This window comes from Ambystoma mexicanum, unplaced genomic scaffold, assembly GCF_040938575.1.
Source record: "Ambystoma mexicanum isolate Mex_15411 unplaced genomic scaffold, UKY_AmexF1_1 Mex_scaf1, whole genome shotgun sequence".
NCBI lineage: Eukaryota > Metazoa > Chordata > Amphibia > Caudata > Ambystomatidae > Ambystoma > Ambystoma mexicanum.
Window position 1 is genome coordinate 239,687 of NW_027182324.1, and position 17,372 is coordinate 257,058.

The following is a 17,372-nucleotide window of genomic DNA, read 5'->3' on the forward strand; positions in this document are numbered from 1 at the left end:
ACTCTGGACTCCACTACCTTAGAGTCATATTGCCCAAGGTTGCGATGCCATCAGAAATAGCACATATTAGAATGAGCAATTCATATTTCCTGCTTAATTTTTTGTAAAAGAAGCAAAGGTACGCCTGAACAGGGACTTGAACCCTGGACCCTCAGATTAAAAGTCTGATGCTCTACCGACTGAGCTATCCAGGCACAGGGATCACTGCTCATTTGAAACTTGATTTTCACTCTACAGCACCTCCACACATGGCTACCTCACTGGTCAATAAAGGAAATGAATTACTAGTGCATTACACACATTTTGACACTGGAGACATAACTTTTTTCAGACATTCCGTATCCAGATATAGAGATTTGCAGCATCTAGGACTTTAATGTTCACCCACTTACGGATTTGAATGTTTTGCCACATTCATGAGTGCAAACTTGCTCCCCAGTAAAGACGAACATGTGCTCCTCAATGCACACACTGGGCAATGCAGTCCACTCTAAATCAACGATTAATGACATGCTCGTTTTGTGCAATGGAGTTTCAGTCAATTGGAAAACATTTTGAAAAGTTATATTGCAACAGAAGCCCAGCCTTAAAAAAGTGGATTTCACTTCTAAATGATTACATGAGAATGGAAAGGAGACCAGATGCAAAAAAGGTGCTGTGGCTTAGTTGGTTAAAGCAAGTGCCTGTCTAGTAAACAGGAGATCCTGAGTTCGAATCTCAGCAGCGCCTGTCTGCTTTTTTTTCGACCAATCTGTCTCCCCAATATTAAAACTTTGTACAAAGATTGCTATTTCATGCTATTTAGAAGCACAGTCAGGCTTGAAATGTTGGCAAAGCATCCAAAAACTCTGGACTCCACTACCTTAGAGTCATATTGCCCAAGGTTGCGATGCCATCAGAAATAGCACATATTAGAATGAGCAATTCATATTTCCTGCTTAATTTTTTGTAAAAGAAGCAAAGATACGCCTGAACAGGGACTTGAACCCTGGACCCTCAGATTAAAAGTCTGATGCTCTACCTACTGAGCTATCCAGGCACAAGGATCACTGCCCATTTGAAACTTGATTTTCACTCTACAGCACCTCCATACATGGCTACCTCACTGGTCAATAAAGGAAATGAATTACTAGTGCATTACACACATTTTGACACTGGAGACATAACTTTTTTCAGTCATTCCGTATCCAGATATAGAGATTTGCAGCATCTAGGACTTTAATGTTCACCCACTTACGGATTTGAATGTTTTGCCACATTCATGAGTGCAAAATTGCTCCCCAGTAAAGGCGAACATGTGCTCCTCAATACACACACTGGGCAATGCAGTCCACTCTAAATCAACGATTAATGACATGCTCGTTTTGTGCAATAGAGTTTCAGTCAATTGGAAAACATTTTGAAAAGTTATATTGCAACAGAAGCCCAGCCTTAAAAAAGTGGATTTCACTTCTAAATGATTACATGAGGAAGGAAAGGAGACCAGATGCAAAAAAGGTGCTGTGGCTTAGTTGGTTAAAGCGCCTGTCTAGTAAACAGGAGATCCTGAGTTCGAATCTCAGCAGCGCCTGTCTGATTTTTTTTCGACCAATCTGTCTCCCCAATATTAAAACTTTGTACAAAGATTGCTATTTCATGCTATTTAGAAGCACAGTCAGGCTTGAAATGTTGGCAAAGCATCCAAGAACTCTGGACTCCACTACCTTAGAGTCATATTGCCCAAGGTTGCGATGCCATCAGAAATAGCACATATTAGAATGAGCAATTCATATTTCCTGCTTAATTTTTTGTAAAAGAAGCAAAGGTACGCCTGAACAGGGACTTGAACCCTGGACCCTCAGATTAAAAGTCTGATGCTCTACCGACTGAGCTATCCAGGCACAGGGATCACTGCTCATTTGAAACTTGATTTTCACTCTACAGCACCTCCACACATGGCTACCTCACTGGTCAATAAAGGAAATGAATTACTAGTGCATTACACACATTTTGACACTGGAGACATAACTTTTTTCAGTCATTCCGTATCCAGATATAGAGATTTGCAGCATCTAGGACTTTAATGTTCACCCACTTACGGATTTGAATGTTTTGCCACATTCATGAGTGCAAACTTGCTCCCCAGTAAAGACGAACATGTGCTCCTCAATGCACACACTGGGCAATGCAGTCCACTCTAAATCGACGATTAATGACATGCTCGTTTTGTGCAATGGAGTTTCAGTCAATTGGAAAAGATTTTGAAAAGTTATATTGCAACAGAAGCCCAGCCTTAAAAAAGTGGATTTCACTTCTAAATGATTACATGAGAATGGAAAGGAGACCAGATGCAAAAAAGGTGCTGTGGCTTAGTTGGTTAAAGCAAGTGCCTGTCTAGTAAACAGGAGATCCTGAGTTCGAATCTCAGCAGCGCCTGTCTGCTTTTTTTTCGACCAATCTGTCTCCCCAATATTAAAACTTTGTACAAAGATTGCTATTTCATGCTATTTAGAAGCACAGTCAGGCTTGAAATGTTGGCAAAGCATCCAAAAACTCTGGACTCCACTACCTTAGAGTCATATTGCCCAAGGTTGCGATGCCATCAGAAATAGCACATATTAGAATGAGCAATTCATATTTCCTGCTTAATTTTTTGTAAAAGAAGCAAAGGTACGCCTGAGCAGGGACTTGAACCCTGGACCCTCAGATTAAAAGTCTGATGCTCTACCGACTGAGCTATCCAGGCACAGGGATCACTGCCCATTTGAAACTTGATTTTCACTCTACAGCACCTCCACACATGGCTACCTCACTGGTCAATAAAGGAAATGAATTACTAGTGCATTACACACATTTTGACACTGGAGACATAACTTTTTTCAGTCATTCCGTATCCAGATATAGAGATTTGCAGCATCTAGGACTTTAATGTTCACCCACTTACGGATTTGAATGTTTTGCCACATTCATGAGTGCAAACTTGCTCCCCAGTAAAGACGAACATGTGCTCCTCAATGCACACACTGGGCAATGCAGTCCACTCTAAATCGACGATTAATGACATGCTCGTTTTGTGCAATGGAGTTTCAGTCAATTGGAAAACATTTTGAAAAGTTATATTGCAACAGAAGCCCAGCCTTAAAAAAGTGGATTTCACTTCTAAATGATTACATGAGAATGGAAAGGAGACCAGATGCAAAAAAGGTGCTGTGGCTTAGTTGGTTAAAGCAAGTGCCTGTCTAGTAAACAGGAGATCCTGAGTTCGAATCTCAGCAGCGCCTGTCTGCTTTTTTTTCGACCAATCTGTCTCCCCAATATTAAAACTTTGTACAAAGATTGCTATTTCATGCTATTTAGAAGCACAGTCAGGCTTGAAATGTTGGCAAAGCATCCAAAAACTCTGGACTCCACTACCTTAGAGTCATATTGCCCAAGGTTGCGATGCCATCAGAAATAGCACATATTAGAATGAGCAATTCATATTTCCTGCTTAATTTTTTGTAAAAGAAGCAAAGATACGCCTGAACAGGGACTTGAACCCTGGACCCTCAGATTAAAAGTCTGATGCTCTACCGACTGAGCTATCCAGGCACAAGGATCACTGCCCATTTGAAACTTGATTTTCACTCTACAGCACCTCCATACATGGCTACCTCACTGGTCAATAAAGGAAATGAATTACTAGTGCATTACACACATTTTGACACTGGAGACATAACTTTTTTCAGTCATTCCGTATCCAGATATAGAGATTTGCAGCATCTAGGACTTTAATGTTCACCCACTTACGGATTTGAATGTTTTGCCACATTCATGAGTGCAAAATTGCTCCCCAGTAAAGGCGAACATGTGCTCCTCAATACACACACTGGGCAATGCAGTCCACTCTAAATCAACGATTAATGACATGCTCGTTTTGTGCAATAGAGTTTCAGTCAATTGGAAAACATTTTGAAAAGTTATATTGCAACAGAAGCCCAGCCTTAAAAAAGTGGATTTCACTTCTAAATGATTACATGAGGAAGGAAAGGAGACCAGATGCAAAAAAGGTGCTGTGGCTTAGTTGGTTAAAGCGCCTGTCTAGTAAACAGGAGATCCTGAGTTCGAATCTCAGCAGCGCCTGTCTGATTTTTTTCGACCAATCTGTCTCCCCAATATTAAAACTTTGTACAAAGATTGCTATTTCATGCTATTTAGAAGCACAGTCAGGCTTGAAATGTTGGCAAAGCATCCAAGAACTCTGGACTCCACTACCTTAGAGTCATATTGCCCAAGGTTGCGATGCCATCAGAAATAGCACATATTAGAATGAGCAATTCATATTTCCTGCTTAATTTTTTGTAAAAGAAGCAAAGGTACGCCTGAACAGGGACTTGAACCCTGGACCCTCAGATTAAAAGTCTGATGCTCTACCGACTGAGCTATCCAGGCACAGGGATCACTGCTCATTTGAAACTTGATTTTCACTCTACAGCACCTCCACACATGGCTACCTCACTGGTCAATAAAGGAAATGAATTACTAGTGCATTACACACATTTTGACACTGGAGACATAACTTTTTTCAGTCATTCCGTATCCAGATATAGAGATTTGCAGCATGTAGGACTTTAATGGTCATCCACCCCACGCATTTGAATGTTTTGCCACATTCATGAGTGCAAACTTGCTCACCAGTAAAGACGTACATGTGCTCCTCAATGCACACACTGGACAATGCAGTCCACTCTAAATCGTCGATTACTGACATGCTCGTTTTGTGCAATGGAGTTTCAGTCAATTGGAAAACATTTTGAAAAGTTATATTGCAACAGAAGCCCAGCCTTAAAAAAGTGGATTTCACTTCTAAATAATTACATGAGGAAGGAAAGGAGACCAGATGCAAAAAAGGTGCTGTGGCTTAGTTGGTTAAAGCGCCTGTCTAGTAAACAGGAGATCCTGAGTTCGAATCTCAGCAGCGCCTGTCTGCTTTTTTTTCGACCAATCTGTCTCCCCAATATTAAAACTTTGTACAAAGATTGCTATTTCATGCTATTTAGAAGCACAGTCAGGCTTGAAATGTTGGCAAAGCATCCAAGAACTCTGGACTCCACTACCTTAGAGTCATATTGCCCAAGGTTGCGATGCCATCAGAAATAGCACATATTAGAATGAGCAATTCATATTTCCTGCTTAATTTATTGTAAAAGAAGCAAAGGTACGCCTGAACAGGGACTTGAACCCTGGACCCTCAGATTAAAAGTCTGATGCTCTACCCACTGAGCTATCCAGGCACAAGGATCACTGCCCATTTGAAACTTGATTTTCACTCTACAGCACCTCCATACATGGCTGCCTCAATGGTCAATAAAGGAAATGAATTACTAGTGCATTACACACATTTTGACACTGGAGACATAACTTTTTTCAGTCATTCCGTATCCAGATATAGAGATTTGCAGCATCTAGGACTTTAATGTTCACCCACTTACGGATTTGAATGTTTTGCCACATTCATGAGTGCAAAATTGCTCCCCAGTAAAGGCGAACATGTGCTCCTCAATACACACACTGGGCAATGCAGTCCACTCTAAATCAGCGATTAATGACATGCTCGTTTTGTGCAATAGAGTTTCAGTCAATTGGAAAACATTTTGAAAAGTTATATTGCAACAGAAGCCCAGCCTTAAAAAAGTGGATTTCACTTCTAAATGATTACATGAGGAAGGAAAGGAGACCAGATGCAAAAAAGGTGCTGTGGCTTAGTTGGTTAAAGCGCCTGTCTAGTAAACAGGAGATCCTGAGTTCGAATCTCAACAGCGCCTGTCTGATTTTTTTTCGACCAATCTGTCTCCCCAATATTAAAACTTTGTACAAAGATTGCTATTTCATGCTATTTAGAAGCACAGTCAGGCTTGAAATGTTGGCAAAGCATCCAAGAACTCTGGACTCCACTACCTTAGAGTCATATTGCCCAAGGTTGCGATGCCATCAGAAATAGCACATATTAGAATGAGCAATTCATATTTCCTGCTTAATTTTTTGTAAAAGAAGCAAAGGTACGCCTGAACAGGGACTTGAACCCTGGACCCTCAGATTAAAAGTCTGATGCTCTACCGACTGAGCTATCCAGGCACAGGGATCACTGCTCATTTGAAACTTGATTTTCACTCTACAGCACCTCCACACATGGCTACCTCACTGGTCAATAAAGGAAATGAATTACTAGTGCATTACACACATTTTGACACTGGAGACATAACTTTTTTCAGACATTCCGTATCCAGATATAGAGATTTGCAGCATCTAGGACTTTAATGTTCACCCACTTACGGATTTGAATGTTTTGCCACATTCATGAGTGCAAACTTGCTCCCCAGTAAAGACGAACATGTGCTCCTCAATGCACACACTGGGCAATGCAGTCCACTCTAAATCAACGATTAATGACATGCTCGTTTTGTGCAATGGAGTTTCAGTCAATTGGAAAACATTTTGAAAAGTTATATTGCAACAGAAGCCCAGCCTTAAAAAAGTGGATTTCACTTCTAAATGATTACATGAGAATGGAAAGGAGACCAGATGCAAAAAAGGTGCTGTGGCTTAGTTGGTTAAAGCAAGTGCCTGTCTAGTAAACAGGAGATCCTGAGTTCGAATCTCAGCAGCGCCTGTCTGCTTTTTTTTCGACCAATCTGTCTCCCCAATATTAAAACTTTGTACAAAGATTGCTATTTCATGCTATTTAGAAGCACAGTCAGGCTTGAAATGTTGGCAAAGCATCCAAAAACTCTGGACTCCACTACCTTAGAGTCATATTGCCCAAGGTTGCGATGCCATCAGAAATAGCACATATTAGAATGAGCAATTCATATTTCCTGCTTAATTTTTTGTAAAAGAAGCAAAGATACGCCTGAACAGGGACTTGAACCCTGGACCCTCAGATTAAAAGTCTGATGCTCTACCGACTGAGCTATCCAGGCACAAGGATCACTGCCCATTTGAAACTTGATTTTCACTCTACAGCACCTCCATACATGGCTACCTCACTGGTCAATAAAGGAAATGAATTACTAGTGCATTACACACATTTTGACACTGGAGACATAACTTTTTTCAGTCATTCCGTATCCAGATATAGAGATTTGCAGCATCTAGGACTTTAATGTTCACCCACTTACGGATTTGAATGTTTTGCCACATTCATGAGTGCAAAATTGCTCCCCAGTAAAGGCGAACATGTGCTCCTCAATACACACACTGGGCAATGCAGTCCACTCTAAATCAACGATTAATGACATGCTCGTTTTGTGCAATAGAGTTTCAGTCAATTGGAAAACATTTTGAAAAGTTATATTGCAACAGAAGCCCAGCCTTAAAAAAGTGGATTTCACTTCTAAATGATTACATGAGGAAGGAAAGGAGACCAGATGCAAAAAAGGTGCTGTGGCTTAGTTGGTTAAAGCAAGTGCCTGTCTAGTAAACAGGAGATCCTGAGTTCGAATCTCAGCAGCGCCTGTCTGCTTTTTTTTCGACCAATCTGTCTCCCCAATATTAAAACTTTGTACAAAGATTGCTATTTCATGCTATTTAGAAGCACAGTCAGGCTTGAAATGTTGGCAAAGCATCCAAAAACTCTGGACTCCACTACCTTAGAGTCATATTGCCCAAGGTTGCGATGCCATCAGAAATAGCACATATTAGAATGAGCAATTCATATTTCCTGCTTAATTTTTTGTAAAAGAAGCAAAGGTACGCCTGAGCAGGGACTTGAACCCTGGACCCTCAGATTAAAAGTCTGATGCTCTACCGACTGAGCTATCCAGGCACAGGGATCACTGCCCATTTGAAACTTGATTTTCACTCTACAGCACCTCCATACATGGCTACCTCACTGGTCAATAAAGGAAATGAATTACTAGTGCATTACACACATTTTGACACTGGAGACATAACTTTTTTCAGTCATTCCATATCCAGATATAGAGATTTGCAGCATCTAGGACTTTAATGTTCACCCACTTACGGATTTGAATGTTTTGCCACATTCATGAGTGCAAACTTGCTCCCCAGTAAAGACGAACATGTGCTCCTCAATGCACACACTGGGCAATGCAGTCCACTCTAAATCGACGATTAATGACATGCTCGTTTTGTGCAATGGAGTTTCAGTCAATTGGAAAACATTTTGAAAAGTTATATTGCAACAGAAGCCCAGCCTTAAAAAAATGGATTTCACTTCTAAATGATTACATGAGGAAGGAAAGGAGACCAGATGCAAAAAAGGTGCTGTGGCTTAGTTGGTTAAAGCGCCTGTCTAGTAAACAGGAGATCCTGAGTTCGAATCTCAGCAGCGCCTGTCTGCTTTTTTTTCGACCAATCTGTCTCCCCAATATTAAAACTTTGTACAAAGATTGCTATTTCATGCTATTTAGAAGCACAGTCAGGCTTGAAATGTTGGCAAAGCATCCAAAAACTCTGGACTCCACTACCTTAGAGTCATATTGCCCAAGGTTGCGATGCCATCAGAAATAGCACATATTAGAATGAGCAATTCATATTTCCTGCTTAATTTTTTGTAAAAGAAGCAAAGGTACGCCTGAACGGTGACTTGAACCCTGGAACCTCAGATTAAAAGTCTGATGCTCTACCGACTGAGCTATCCAGGCACAGGGATCACTGCCCATTTGAAACTTGATTTTCACTCTACAGCACCTCCATACATGGCTACCTCACTGGTCAATAAAGGAAATGAATTACTAGTGCATTACACACATTTTGACACTGGAGACATAACTTTTTTCAGTCATTCCGTATCCAGATATAGAGATTTGCAGCATCTAGGACTTTAATGTTCACCCACTTACGGATTTGAATGTTTTGCCACATTCATGAGTGCAAACTTGCTCCCCAGTAAAGACGAACATGTGCTCCTCAATGCACACACTGGGCAATGCAGTCCACTCTAAATCGACGATTAATGACATGCTCGTTTTGTGCAATGGAGTTTCAGTCAATTGGAAAACATTTTGAAAAGTTATATTGCAACAGAAGCCCAGCCTTAAAAAAGTGGATTTCACTTCTAAATGATTACATGAGAATGGAAAGGAGACCAGATGCAAAAAAGGTGCTGTGGCTTAGTTGGTTAAAGCAAGTGCCTGTCTAGTAAACAGGAGATCCTGAGTTCGAATCTCAGCAGCGCCTGTCTGCTTTTTTTTCGACCAATCTGTCTCCCCAATATTAAAACTTTGTACAAAGATTGCTATTTCATGCTATTTAGAAGCACAGTCAGGCTTGAAATGTTGGCAAAGCATCCAAAAACTCTGGACTCCACTACCTTAGAGTCATATTGCCCAAGGTTGCGAAGCCATCAGAAATAGCACATATTAGAATGAGCAATTCATATTTCCTGCTTAATTTTTTGTAAAAGAAGCAAAGGTACGCCTGAGCAGGGACTTGAACCCTGGACCCTCAGATTAAAAGTCTGATGCTCTACCGACTGAGCTATCCAGGCACAGGGATCACTGCCCATTTGAAACTTGATTTTCACTCTACAGCACCTCCATACATGGCTACCTCACTGGTCAATAAAGGAAATGAATTACTAGTGCATTACACACATTTTGACACTGGAGACATAACTTTTTTCAGTCATTCCGTATCCAGATATAGAGATTTGCAGCATCTAGGACTTTAATGTTCACCCACTTACGGATTTGAATGTTTTGCCACATTCATGAGTGCAAACTTGCTCCCCAGTAAAGACGAACATGTGCTCCTCAATGCACACACTGGGCAATGCAGTCCACTCTAAATCGACGATTAATGACATGCTCGTTTTGTGCAATGGAGTTTCAGTCAATTGGAAAACATTTTGAAAAGTTATATTGCAACAGAAGCCCAGCCTTAAAAAAAATGGATTTCACTTCTAAATGATTACATGAGGAAGGAAAGGAGACCAGATGCAAAAAAGGTGCTGTGGCTTAGTTGGTTAAAGCGCCTGTCTAGTAAACAGGAGATCCTGAGTTCGAATCTCAGCAGCGCCTGTCTGCTTTTTTTTCGACCAATCTGTCTCCCCAATATTAAAACTTTGTACAAAGATTGCTATTTCATGCTATTTAGAAGCACAGTCAGGCTTGAAATGTTGGCAAAGCATCCAAAAACTCTGGACTCCACTACCTTAGAGTCATATTGCCCAAGGTTGCGATGCCATCAGAAATAGCACATATTAGAATGAGCAATTCATATTTCCTGCTTAATTTTTTGTAAAAGATGCGAAGGTACGCCTGAGCAGGGACTTGAACCCTGGACCCTCAGATTAAAAGTCTGATGCTCTACCGACTGAGCTATCCAGGCACAGGGATCACTGCCCATTTGAAACTTGATTTTCACTCTACAGCACCTCCATACATGGCTACCTCACTGGTCAATAAAGGAAATGAATTACTAGTGCATTACACACATTTTGACACTGGAGACATAACTTTTTTCAGTCATTCCGTATCCAGATATAGAGATTTGCAGCATCTAGGACTTTAATGTTCACCCACTTACGGATTTGAATGTTTTGCCACATTCATGAGTGCAAACTTGCTCCCCAGTAAAGACGAACATGTGCTCCTCAATGCACACACTGGGCAATGCAGTCCACTCTAAATCGACGATTAATGACATGCTCGTTTTGTGCAATAGAGTTTCAGTCAATTGGAAAACATTTTGAAAAGTTATATTGCAACAGAAGCCCAGCCTTAAAAAAGTGGATTTCACTTCTAAATGATTACATGAGGAAGGAAAGGAGACCAGATGCAAAAAAGGTGCTGTGGCTTAGTTGGTTAAAGCAAGCGCCTGTCTAGTAAACAGGAGATCTTGAGTTCGAATCTCAGCAGCGCCTGTCTGCTTTTTTTCGACCAATCTGTCTCCCCAATATTAAAACTTTGTACAAAGATTGCTATTGCATGCTATTTAGAAGCACAGTCAGGCTTAAAATGTTGGCAAAGCATCCAAGAACTCTGGACTCCACTACCTTCGAGTCATATTGCCCAAGGTTGCCATGCCATCAGAAATAGCAAATATTAGAATGAGCAATTCATATTTCCTGCTTAATTTATTGTAAAAGAAGCAAAGGTACGCCTGAACAGGGACTTGAACCCTGGACCCTCAGATTAAAAGTCTGATGCTCTACCGACTGAGCTATCCAGGCACAGGGATCACTGCCATTTGAAACTTGATTTTCACTCTACAGCACCTCCATACATGGCTACCTCACTGGTCAATAAAGGAAATGAATTAGTAGTGCATTACACACATTTTGACACTGGAGACATAACTTTTTTCAGTCATTCCGTATCCAGATATAGAGATTTGCAGCATCTAGGACTTTAATGTTCACCCACTTACGGATTTGAATGTTTTGCCACATTCATGAGTGCAAACTTGCTCCCCAGTAAAGACGAACATGTGCTCCTCAATGCACACACTGGGCAATGCAGTCCACTCTAAATCGACGATTAATGACATGCTCGTTTTGTGCAATGGAGTTTCAGTCAATTGGAAAACATTTTGAAAAGTTATATTGCAACAGAAGCCCAGCCTTAAAAAAAATGGATTTCACTTCTAAATGATTACATGAGGAAGGAAAGGAGACCAGATGCAAAAAAGGTGCTGTGGCTTAGTTGGTTAAAGCGCCTGTCTAGTAAACAGGAGATCCTGAGTTCGAATCTCAGCAGCGCCTGTCTGCTTTTTTTTCGACCAATCTGTCTCCCCAATATTAAAACTTTGTACAAAGATTGCTATTTCATGCTATTTAGAAGCACAGTCAGGGTTGAAATGTTGGCAAAGCATCCAAAAACTCTGGACTCCACTACCTTAGAGTCATATTGCCCAAGGTTGCGATGCCATCAGAAATAGCACATATTAGAATGAGCAATTCATATTTCCTGCTTAATTTTTTGTAAAAGAAGCATAGGTACGCCTGAACAGTGACTTGAACCCTGGACCCTCAGATTAAAAGTCTGATGCTCTACAGACTGAGCTATCCAGGCACAGGGATCACTGCCCATTTGAAACTTGATTTTCACTCTACAGCACCTCCATACATGGCTACCTCACTGGTCAATAAAGGAAATGAATTACTAGTGCATTACACACATTTTGACACTGGAGACATAACATTTTTCAGTCATTCCGTATCCAGATATAGAGATTTGCAGCATCTAGGACTTTAATGTTCACCCACTTACGGATTTGAATGTTTTGCCACATTCATGAGTGCAAACTTGCTCCCCAGTAAAGACGAACATGTGCTCCTCAATGCACACACTGGGCAATGCAGTCCACTCTAAATCGACGATTAATGACATGCTCGTTTTGTGCAATGGAGTTTCAGTCAATTGGAAAACATTTTGAAAAGTTATATTGCAACAGAAGCCCAGCCTTAAAAAAAGTGGATTTCACTTCTAAATGATTACATGAGGAAGGAAAGGAGACTAGATGCAAAAAAGGTGCTGTGGCTTAGTTGGTTAAAGCGCCTGTCAAGTAAACAGGAGATCCTGAGTTTGAATCTCAGCAGTGCCTCTCTGCTTTTTTTTCGACCAATCTGTCTCCCCAATATTAAAACTTTGTACAAAGATTGCTATTGCATGCTATTTAGAAGCACAGTCAGGCTTAAAATGTTGGCAAAGCATCCAAGAACTCTGGACTCCACTACCTTCGAGTCATATTGCCCAAGGTTGCCATGCCATCAGAAATAGCAAATATTAGAATGAGCAATTCATATTTCCTGCTTAATTTATTGTAAAAGAAGCAAAGGTACGCCTGAACAGGGACCCTCAGATTAAAAGTCTGATGCTCTACCGACTGAGCTATCCAGGCACAGGGATCACTGCCCATTTGAAACTTGATTTTCACTCTACAGCACCTCCATACATGGCTACCTCACTGGTCAATAAAGGAAATGAATTACTAGTGCATTACACACATTTTGACACTGGAGACATAACTTTTTTCAGTCATTCCGTATCCAGATATAGAGATTTGCAGCATGTAGGACTTTAATGGTCATCCACCCCACGCATTTGAATGTTTTGCCACATTCATGAGTGCAAACTTGCTCACCAGTAAAGACGTACATGTGCTCCTCAATGCACACACTGGACAATGCAGTCCACTCTAAATCGTCGATTACTGACATGCTCGTTTTGTGCAATGGAGTTTCAGTCAATTGGAAAACATTTTGAAAAGTTATATTGCAACAGAAGCCCAGCCTTAAAAAAGTGGATTTCACTTCTAAATAATTACATGAGGAAGGAAAGGAGACCAGATGCAAAAAAGGTGCTGTGGCTTAGTTGGTTAAAGCGCCTGTCTAGTAAACAGGAGATCCTGAGTTCGAATCTCAGCAGCGCCTGTCTGCTTTTTTTTCGACCAATCTGTCTCCCCAATATTAAAACTTTGTACAAAGATTGCTATTTCATGCTATTTAGAAGCACAGTCAGGCTTGAAATGTTGGCAAAGCATCCAAGAACTCTGGACTCCACTACCTTAGAGTCATATTGCCCAAGGTTGCGATGCCATCAGAAATAGCACATATTAGAATGAGCAATTCATATTTCCTGCTTAATTTTTTGTAAAAGAAGCAAAGATACGCCTGAACAGGGACTTGAACCCTGGACCCTCAGATTAAAAGTCTGATGCTCTACCCACTGAGCTATCCAGGCACAAGGATCACTGCCCATTTGAAACTTGATTTTCACTCTACAGCACCTCCATACACGGCTGCCTCACTGGTCAATAAAGGAAATGAATTACTAGTGCATTACACACATTTTGACACTGGAGACATAACTTTTTTCAGTCATTCCGTATCCAGATATAGAGATTTGCAGCATCTAGGACTTTAATGTTCACCCACTTACGGATTTGAATGTTTTGCCACATTCATGAGTGCAAAATTGCTCCCCAGTAAAGGCGAACATGTGCTCCTCAATACACACACTGGGCAATGCAGTCCACTCTAAATCAGCGATTAATGACATGCTCGTTTTGTGCAATAGAGTTTCAGTCAATTGGAAAACATTTTGAAAAGTTATATTGCAACAGAAGCCCAGCCTTAAAAAAGTGGATTTCACTTCTAAATGATTACATGAGGAAGGAAAGGAGACCAGATGCAAAAAAGGTGCTGTGGCTTAGTTGGTTAAAGCGCCTGTCTAGTAAACAGGAGATCCTGAGTTCGAATCTCAACAGCGCCTGTCTGATTTTTTTTCGACCAATCTGTCTCCCCAATATTAAAACTTTGTACAAAGATTGCTATTTCATGCTATTTAGAAGCACAGTCAGGCTTGAAATGTTGGCAAAGCATCCAAGAACTCTGGACTCCACTACCTTAGAGTCATATTGCCCAAGGTTGCGATGCCATCAGAAATAGCACATATTAGAATGAGCAATTCATATTTCCTGCTTAATTTTTTGTAAAAGAAGCAAAGGTACGCCTGAACAGGGACTTGAACCCTGGACCCTCAGATTAAAAGTCTGATGCTCTACCGACTGAGCTATCCAGGCACAGGGATCACTGCTCATTTGAAACTTGATTTTCACTCTACAGCACCTCCACACATGGCTACCTCACTGGTCAATAAAGGAAATGAATTACTAGTGCATTACACACATTTTGACACTGGAGACATAACTTTTTTCAGACATTCCGTATCCAGATATAGAGATTTGCAGCATCTAGGACTTTAATGTTCACCCACTTACGGATTTGAATGTTTTGCCACATTCATGAGTGCAAACTTGCTCCCCAGTAAAGACGAACATGTGCTCCTCAATGCACACACTGGGCAATGCAGTCCACTCTAAATCAACGATTAATGACATGCTCGTTTTGTGCAATGGAGTTTCAGTCAATTGGAAAACATTTTGAAAAGTTATATTGCAACAGAAGCCCAGCCTTAAAAAAGTGGATTTCACTTCTAAATGATTACATGAGAATGGAAAGGAGACCAGATGCAAAAAAGGTGCTGTGGCTTAGTTGGTTAAAGCAAGTGCCTGTCTAGTAAACAGGAGATCCTGAGTTCGAATCTCAGCAGCGCCTGTCTGCTTTTTTTTCGACCAATCTGTCTCCCCAATATTAAAACTTTGTACAAAGATTGCTATTTCATGCTATTTAGAAGCACAGTCAGGCTTGAAATGTTGGCAAAGCATCCAAAAACTCTGGACTCCACTACCTTAGAGTCATATTGCCCAAGGTTGCGATGCCATCAGAAATAGCACATATTAGAATGAGCAATTCATATTTCCTGCTTAATTTTTTGTAAAAGAAGCAAAGATACGCCTGAACAGGGACTTGAACCCTGGACCCTCAGATTAAAAGTCTGATGCTCTACCTACTGAGCTATCCAGGCACAAGGATCACTGCCCATTTGAAACTTGATTTTCACTCTACAGCACCTCCATACATGGCTACCTCACTGGTCAATAAAGGAAATGAATTACTAGTGCATTACACACATTTTGACACTGGAGACATAACTTTTTTCAGTCATTCCGTATCCAGATATAGAGATTTGCAGCATCTAGGACTTTAATGTTCACCCACTTACGGATTTGAATGTTTTGCCACATTCATGAGTGCAAAATTGCTCCCCAGTAAAGGCGAACATGTGCTCCTCAATACACACACTGGGCAATGCAGTCCACTCTAAATCAACGATTAATGACATGCTCGTTTTGTGCAATAGAGTTTCAGTCAATTGGAAAACATTTTGAAAAGTTATATTGCAACAGAAGCCCAGCCTTAAAAAAGTGGATTTCACTTCTAAATGATTACATGAGGAAGGAAAGGAGACCAGATGCAAAAAAGGTGCTGTGGCTTAGTTGGTTAAAGCGCCTGTCTAGTAAACAGGAGATCCTGAGTTCGAATCTCAGCAGCGCCTGTCTGATTTTTTTTCGACCAATCTGTCTCCCCAATATTAAAACTTTGTACAAAGATTGCTATTTCATGCTATTTAGAAGCACAGTCAGGCTTGAAATGTTGGCAAAGCATCCAAGAACTCTGGACTCCACTACCTTAGAGTCATATTGCCCAAGGTTGCGATGCCATCAGAAATAGCACATATTAGAATGAGCAATTCATATTTCCTGCTTAATTTTTTGTAAAAGAAGCAAAGGTACGCCTGAACAGGGACTTGAACCCTGGACCCTCAGATTAAAAGTCTGATGCTCTACCGACTGAGCTATCCAGGCACAGGGATCACTGCTCATTTGAAACTTGATTTTCACTCTACAGCACCTCCACACATGGCTACCTCACTGGTCAATAAAGGAAATGAATTACTAGTGCATTACACACATTTTGACACTGGAGACATAACTTTTTTCAGTCATTCCGTATCCAGATATAGAGATTTGCAGCATCTAGGACTTTAATGTTCACCCACTTACGGATTTGAATGTTTTGCCACATTCATGAGTGCAAACTTGCTCCCCAGTAAAGACGAACATGTGCTCCTCAATGCACACACTGGGCAATGCAGTCCACTCTAAATCGACGATTAATGACATGCTCGTTTTGTGCAATGGAGTTTCAGTCAATTGGAAAAGATTTTGAAAAGTTATATTGCAACAGAAGCCCAGCCTTAAAAAAGTGGATTTCACTTCTAAATGATTACATGAGAATGGAAAGGAGACCAGATGCAAAAAAGGTGCTGTGGCTTAGTTGGTTAAAGCAAGTGCCTGTCTAGTAAACAGGAGATCCTGAGTTCGAATCTCAGCAGCGCCTGTCTGCTTTTTTTTCGACCAATCTGTCTCCCCAATATTAAAACTTTGTACAAAGATTGCTATTTCATGCTATTTAGAAGCACAGTCAGGCTTGAAATGTTGGCAAAGCATCCAAAAACTCTGGACTCCACTACCTTAGAGTCATATTGCCCAAGGTTGCGATGCCATCAGAAATAGCACATATTAGAATGAGCAATTCATATTTCCTGCTTAATTTTTTGTAAAAGAAGCAAAGGTACGCCTGAGCAGGGACTTGAACCCTGGACCCTCAGATTAAAAGTCTGATGCTCTACCGACTGAGCTATCCAGGCACAGGGATCACTGCCCATTTGAAACTTGATTTTCACTCTACAGCACCTCCATACATGGCTACCTCACTGGTCAATAAAGGAAATGAATTACTAGTGCATTACACACATTTTGACACTGGAGACATAACTTTTTTCAGTCATTCCGTATCCAGATATAGAGATTTGCAGCATCTAGGACTTTAATGTTCACCCACTTACGGATTTGAATGTTTTGCCACATTCATGAGTGCAAACTTGCTCCCCAGTAAAGACGAACATGTGCTCCTCAATGCACACACTGGGCAATGCAGTCCACTCTAAATCGACGATTAATGACATGCTCGTTTTGTGCAA

At 40.8% G+C, this 17,372-nt stretch overlaps 9 non-coding genes across 9 annotated transcripts; all 9 read right to left on the reverse strand.

The window, feature by feature from the left end:
* Positions 1-121: 121 nt before the first annotated feature.
* TRNAK-UUU (transfer RNA lysine (anticodon UUU)) lies at positions 122-194 on the reverse strand. Its single transcript has one exon. It is a non-coding gene; the product is annotated as a tRNA-Lys (tRNA).
* A 1,613-nt stretch (positions 195-1,807) lies between these two features.
* On the reverse strand, positions 1,808-1,880 carry TRNAK-UUU (transfer RNA lysine (anticodon UUU)). Its single transcript has one exon. It is a non-coding gene; the product is annotated as a tRNA-Lys (tRNA).
* Positions 1,881-3,497: 1,617 nt separating this feature from the next.
* On the reverse strand, positions 3,498-3,570 carry TRNAK-UUU (transfer RNA lysine (anticodon UUU)). Its single transcript has one exon. It is a non-coding gene; the product is annotated as a tRNA-Lys (tRNA).
* Positions 3,571-4,337: 767 nt separating this feature from the next.
* TRNAK-UUU (transfer RNA lysine (anticodon UUU)) lies at positions 4,338-4,410 on the reverse strand. The gene has a single exon. It is a non-coding gene; the product is annotated as a tRNA-Lys (tRNA).
* Positions 4,411-6,020: 1,610 nt separating this feature from the next.
* On the reverse strand, positions 6,021-6,093 carry TRNAK-UUU (transfer RNA lysine (anticodon UUU)). Its single transcript has one exon. It is a non-coding gene; the product is annotated as a tRNA-Lys (tRNA).
* Positions 6,094-6,865: 772 nt separating this feature from the next.
* Positions 6,866-6,938, reverse strand: TRNAK-UUU (transfer RNA lysine (anticodon UUU)). The gene has a single exon. It is a non-coding gene; the product is annotated as a tRNA-Lys (tRNA).
* Positions 6,939-11,082: 4,144 nt separating this feature from the next.
* On the reverse strand, positions 11,083-11,155 carry TRNAK-UUU (transfer RNA lysine (anticodon UUU)). Its single transcript has one exon. It is a non-coding gene; the product is annotated as a tRNA-Lys (tRNA).
* A 3,280-nt stretch (positions 11,156-14,435) lies between these two features.
* On the reverse strand, positions 14,436-14,508 carry TRNAK-UUU (transfer RNA lysine (anticodon UUU)). Its single transcript has one exon. It is a non-coding gene; the product is annotated as a tRNA-Lys (tRNA).
* A 1,613-nt stretch (positions 14,509-16,121) lies between these two features.
* On the reverse strand, positions 16,122-16,194 carry TRNAK-UUU (transfer RNA lysine (anticodon UUU)). The gene has a single exon. It is a non-coding gene; the product is annotated as a tRNA-Lys (tRNA).
* Positions 16,195-17,372: the final 1,178 nt, after the last annotated feature.